Here is a 6,600-nt window from a genome sequence, read left to right on the forward strand (position 1 = left end):
CTCAAAACTTTTTTTTTCTAGACTCAACAACGTCAGCGATTCGATCAAGCAAGGGGCTCCTAAGTCGGGGATGGCTCTGATTACCAACTTGTAACACCCATGATGCGTCTATATCTCCCACGTGTCGGGGCATGACTTAGAGGCATAGCCGCATAGTTGGTTTGTCGCAACAGGGGTAATCTTCATACAATCCCATGTACTGAATAAGAATGGGATATAGAGTTGGCTTACAAACCGGTACTAAAGGTTAGACCTTTAGTCCCGGTTGGTTCCACCAACCGGGACTGATGGGCTTTGAGGCATTAGTACCGGTTCATGGCACGAACCGGTACTAAAGGTCCCATTTTCAAACTCCCCCCCCACCCCCCCGTGGACCGCCTTTTTAGTTTTAGAAAAAACAAAAGAAAATGATGGAAATGTCAAAAAAATAAAATAAAATAAGTTTCCCATCTGATATGTGGTCTAGTTGTTGGGAAAATTTACAAATATGAATTTCGACTTTATTTACAAAATCTCTCTGGAATTTGTAAAATGGGCATAACTTTTGCATACGAACTTGGATTAAAAAGTTTTTTATATGAAAAATCATCTACTCAAAAAGTTACATCCGATGGAGACTGCCTACGGCCTGTTTGCAAATTTGTAGAATCCTCAAATTCCAAAAGGAAAAAAAATTATGCTCAAATTTCAGTTCTTTTAAATTTTCATTAAATCTGGTCAAACTATGGTCAAACTACTTATTCAAGAAGTATTAGTGTTACTAAATAATTATTCAAGAATATTTGTGTTATTAAATAATTATTTCAGTTTTTTTGAATTTTGGTCAAATATGGTCAAACTATGGTCAAACTGTGGTCAAACAATGGTCAAACTACTTATTCAAGAAATATTAGTGTTACTAAAAAATTATTGTTTTTTAGAACAATAGTTTCAAACTCAAACAGTGAAATGTGTGACTTCATGCTCAAGCTAAACTCCTGAGGGTTAATAGGATTGACATCTTACTATTGTCAGGAAAACAACGAGTGCAGACTTGGAAACGAGGGAGAATAGAACCCGGAAGTTAAGCATGCTCAGGCTGGGGGAGTGGGAGGATGGGTGACCGTCCGGGAAGTTAGATGATTTGGAATGATGAGGGGTGATTAGAGATTAAATTGAGCAGTGATGAGGGGTGATTAGAGATTAGAGGTTAAAATAATTCAAAAATTTGAAAATAAAAAAAATTCAAAAAAATTTCAAAAAAAAAAGTTTTCAAAAAACAAATCAGAAAATTTCCTTTAGTACCGGTTGGTGTTACCAACCGGGACTAAAGGTGGACCGGCCACGTGGAGGGCCTTTAGTCCCGGTTCTGGTTTGAACCGGGACTAAAGGGTCAGGGCATTAGTACCGACCCTTTAGTCCCGGTTCAGGAACCGGGACTAAAGGCCCTTACGAACCGGGACAACAGGCCCTTTTTCTACTAGTGAAGATCTTCATGGAGCTCCCACTTGAGCTGGGTTGCGTCACCTGCACTGGTATCATCGGCACCTGCAACTGTTTTGACGTAATCTGTGAGTCACGGGGACTCAGCAATCTCACACCCTCGCGATCAAGACTATTTAAGCTTATGGGTAGGAAAGGGTAGTGAGGTGGAGCTGCAGCAAGCACTAAGCATAAATGGTGGCTAACATACGCAAATAACAGCAAGAAGAGAAGCAACGCACGGTCGTAAACTAGAAGTGATCAAGAAGTGATCCTAAAGCTACTTACATTCAAGCATAACACGAGACCGTGTTCTCTTCCCGGATTCCACCGAAAAGAGACCATCATGGCTACACACGCAGTTGATTCATTTTAATTAAGTTAAGTGTCAAGTTCTCTACAACCAGATATTAACAAATTCCCATCTGCCCATAACCGCAGGCACGGCTTTGGAAAGTTCAAACCCCGCAGGGGTGTCCCAACTTAGCCCATCACAAGCTCTCATGGTCAACGAAGGATATTCCTTCTCCCAGGAAGACCCGATCAGACTCGGAATCCTGGTTACAAGATATTTCGACAACGGTAAAACAAGACCAGCAAAGCCACCAGAATGTGCCGACAAATCCTGATAGGAGGTGCACATATCTCGTTCTCAAGGCACACCAGATTGTCCAAGATTCCGGTAGGCCAACCCAGAGTTGCCCCTGGTGGCCACCGGCTGCTGACAGGTTGGACCAACACTTAGAGGAGCACTGGCCCGGGGGTTTAAAATAAAGATGACCCTCGGGCTCCGGAAACCCGAGGGAAAAAGGCTTAGGTGGCAAATGGTAAAACCAAGGTTGGGCCTTGCTGGAGGAGTTTTATTCAAAGAGAACTGTCAAGGGGTCCCATTCCCCCAACCGCGTAAGGAACGCAAAATCAAGGAACATAACACCGGTATGAAGGGAACTAGGGCAGCAAGAGTGGAAGAAAACACAAGGTATAAGGCCGAGCCTTCCACCCTTTACCAAGTATATAGATGCATTAAAGTAAACAAGATATAATAATGATATCCCAACAAAGCCCATGTTCCAACAAGACAAACTTCAATCTTCACCTACAACTAGCAACGCTATAAGAGGGGCTGAGCAAAGCGGTAACATGGCCAAACAACAGTTTGCTAGGAGAGGTGGATTAGAGGCTTGACATGGAAATATGGGAGACATGATATAGCAAGTGGTAGGTATCACGGCATAGCAATAGAGCGAACAACTAGCAAGCAAAGATAGAAGTGATTTCAAGGGTAAAGTCATCTTGCCTGAAATCCCACAAGGAAGAAGAACGAGTACACGAAGAAGACAAACGAAGTTAGTCGAACGGATCCTCACAAACGCGACGTTACTGGAACTAACCCGAAGAAGAAACACCGGAAAGAAGAAAACAACATAGTAAACAACTATCACATAATCAACATGGCATGATGCACAACCAAGTATGATGAATGTCATGTTTAATGAAGCATGGCATGGCAAAGTGCACAAGCAATCCTACAAATTAAGTGGAGCTCAATATGCAACGAGTTGCATATTGACGGAACACCACATGTCTTATTTAGTTCTCTCTCATTTATGTAACCATCAATATTAAATGTTCTTAAACATGGCAAGGGGAAAGCAAATGAAAACTTCCTATCCTGGCAAGTTTAAATGAGGCCGGAACAACAAACAACAAGTCCGGAGAAATCCTCATGAGCATATATTAGATTTGGTCCTGTTCTGCCCTAAATCATATTTTAGAGTTGTTAAACATGCAAAGAAATTCCACCATGTTAAACTAGGCATTTTTCTACCCCATTTACATATAAAGTTTATTTAAAATGGAGCTACGGGTATTATGTTATGAATTAAATCATTTTAGCATGTTATTTAAGAAAATTAAAGCAAACGTCATTTTAAACATGTCAAAGATGATTGAAAGTTGGATATTATTAAACTAGATGAAATTCTAGTCATATTTCATATATGAAGTTTTTACATGTGATGCATAGTTTGTGAGATATTAAATGTATGAACATGAGGGTCTTTTCTGTAAAACTGACATCGCTGGATAAATAGGAAAAACCTCCAGAACTGAAAAAAATGTAATGGGCCGAAACTGACTGTGCCAACAAAGTTCAGGAGAGTGGCTGGAGGGAGCTTCTCACTTTGGGCCTTCAGGACGGCTGGACCAAAGCAGGGGTGGTGCTGGGCCGCAACAAGCTGCAGATGGGCCGACCGACGCAGGGCCCACCCGAACAAACGCGGATCTGGTCGTCCTCCTCGTGTGCCTGCATGAACAGGGAGGCCATGGCGGAGCCGGCGCGAGAGGTGGGGAAGGTGGACGGCGAGAGGCAGCGAGGTTGGCCGGATCCGAACAGATCGGAGTGGGGCAGATCCTTTCCCGGCGGTGGGAGGCGACTCCGGCACGGTGGAGCTCTAGCGGCGCGGGCGCGAAGCTTCAGGCAACCCTGGCATTCCTAAGCAGGGAGAGAGGAGCCACCATGAGAGACATGGAGAGGGAAAACTGAAGGAGGAGAGGTTGCGGGGCAGATCTGGCCTGGGGGCTCCGGCGGCTACGCTCACTGGCGGCGACTAGTCGGCGGAGAAGCTCCTCGGAGCTGCGGCGGCAGGGTCGAGTGGGGAAACTCGAGAGGAGCGAGGCGAGCGGATGGTGCATGCGGCGTACTCGGGCCCATATCTGGCCCCGGCGGGCCCCGATCTGGGTTTCGCGGGCCTCGCGCAGGCTGCGTTGGTTCGAGGAGGCCAGGGGCAACGTGGAGGCGCATGATTGGAGGGGAGCGCGGTCTGGTGGCGGCACGGCCAGCTGTGGCAGTGACAAGTGGTGGAGAAGGGGCGTCCGGCACTGAAAACGAGGTAGGAGGTGGCAGCTGAGGGTAGGGGGAGGCTAGGTTACCTGAAATGGACATGGGGGTGTCCATATATAGCCAAAAGAGCTAGGGTTTGGGGATTTAGGGGGGTTTTGGACCCTCTGAACGTGATCCAATGGCTCCGGTCGGGAGGATGGAGTAGGTGGGCTGTAGGTGAGTGGAAGTGGGCCGTGGAGAGCGGGCTGGGCTGAGAGAAGAGAAGAGAGAGAGAGAGAGACCCGGCGACTGTTTCCGGAGACTGAAATCATCTGATGTTAGACCGGCTATAATGCCAACTTTCAACCCATTCCGGGGCGTCAAACAAACTCCGAATGTGATGAAACTTGGTAGGCGGCCTACTAACAACATAACAACACCGCATGCCAACTTTCAACCCATTCCGAGAATATTTTCCGGCCACTTATGAAATAATATTTCAGACGTCCCGCGGGCGCGTGCAAGTGTGTCTGGGCTCAGAACGGACAACGGAAGGAGCGGGGAGACCGGGAAGGATGCAAGTTTTGAAAACATGATGATGCAATACACATGATGACACGGAAAGATGCAACACGCAAGCAAAAGACAAGCCAACCACAGCGAATAACTGGAAGACACCTAGCGCGTCGGTCTCGGGGCGTTACAAATAGGGATGCCCAGTCCCAAACTGCAAACAGAAAAAGAGTTAATCTCTTAAATAATCAAACAAAAACTGCCAATGGAGTGAAAACCTTTACTTTTATCGCTTGGGAACCGCCACTAGCGTGCTTAGCATGGAAGATATTGATAACTGATGGTCGTGAAGTAAATGAGAAGGGTGCATGTCTCAAAATATCATTTACCTCTGTTTTAAAAAGATTGAGCTCTAGCACCTCTACAAATCACTGCTTCCCTCCGTGAAGGGACTATCTACTTACTTTTATGTTGTGTCATCACCTTCTAAAACAAGCGCCGGAACCTGAGAGCACCACTGTAATGACTTATGCATTGTGTGTAGCTAATGTTGGGTGCATCATGACTTGATCTTTTCTACCATGAATTACAATGTTTAGCCGCTGCTTGAACTTTGGAGGTGCTTTGCATTTATGTTTTGCGGTCTCAGAAAGGGCTAGCGAGATACCACTATTGTCATATTATATCATGGTTGTTTTGACAATGTGTTGCTGTTTGAGATATCTTATTATTGCTCGCTAGCTAATTGTGTCATTGATATGAGTTAATATAATCTTTAAGAGTTATTGTCGGGATGGTTAGTTACAATGTTGGCTGAAAACCTGGGTGCTGTTTAAGCTTATTTATGCAAACAAGAGCAAAAGAGTTTGTAAAAGTTTTTCTTTTTCACTTTCAGTTTATCAACTGAATTGCTTGAGGACAAGCAACGGTTTAAGCTTGCGGGAGTTGATACGTCTCCAATGTATCTACTTTTCCTAATGCTTTTCCTCTTGTTTTGGACTCTAATTTGCATGATTTGAATGAAACTAACCCTAGACTGACGTTGTTTTCAGCAGAACTACCATGGTGTTGTTTTTGTACAGAAATAAAAGTTCTCAGAATGGAAAGAAACTTTGCGAGGAATTTTTATACAATAATCAAGAATTTCTAGAGCCAAGATCTACTTGAGAGGGGCACCTGGGTGGGCACAACCCACCAGGGCGCGCGCTTCTCCTGGCACGCCCAGGTGGGTTGTCCCCACCTAGTGGCTCCGCAGACCCTGAAACCGACGCTATAAAATCCTATTTTTTCAAGAAAAAAATTAGGGAGAAAGAATTATCACGATCCATGAGATGGAGCCGCCATCACCTCCTGTTCTTCATCGGGAGGCCAGATCTGGAGTCCGCTTGGGGCTCTAGAGAGGGGGATCTTCGTTCTTCGTCATCACCAACCCTTCTCCATCGCCAATTCCATGATGCTCCCCAGCGGGAGTTTGTAATTCCTCTGTAGGCTCGCTGATCAGTGAGGAGTTGGATGAGATTCATCATGTAATCGAGCTAGTTTTGTTAGGGCTTGATCACTAGTATCCACTATGTTCTAGGATTCATGTCCCTATTACTTTGCCATGCTTAATGCTTGCCACTTTGGGCCCGGGTGCCATGATTTCAGATCTGAACCGTTTATGTAATCATCATTATATCCATGTTTTACATCCGATCTTGCAAGTTATAGTCACCTACTACGTGTTATGATCCGGCAACCCCGGAGTGACAATAGTCGGAACCACTCCTGGTGATGACCGTAGTTTGACGAGTTCATGTATTCAT

This window comes from Triticum urartu, chromosome 3A, assembly GCF_056163025.1.
Source record: "Triticum urartu cultivar PI428250 chromosome 3A, HENAU_Tu73, whole genome shotgun sequence".
NCBI lineage: Eukaryota > Viridiplantae > Streptophyta > Magnoliopsida > Poales > Poaceae > Triticum > Triticum urartu.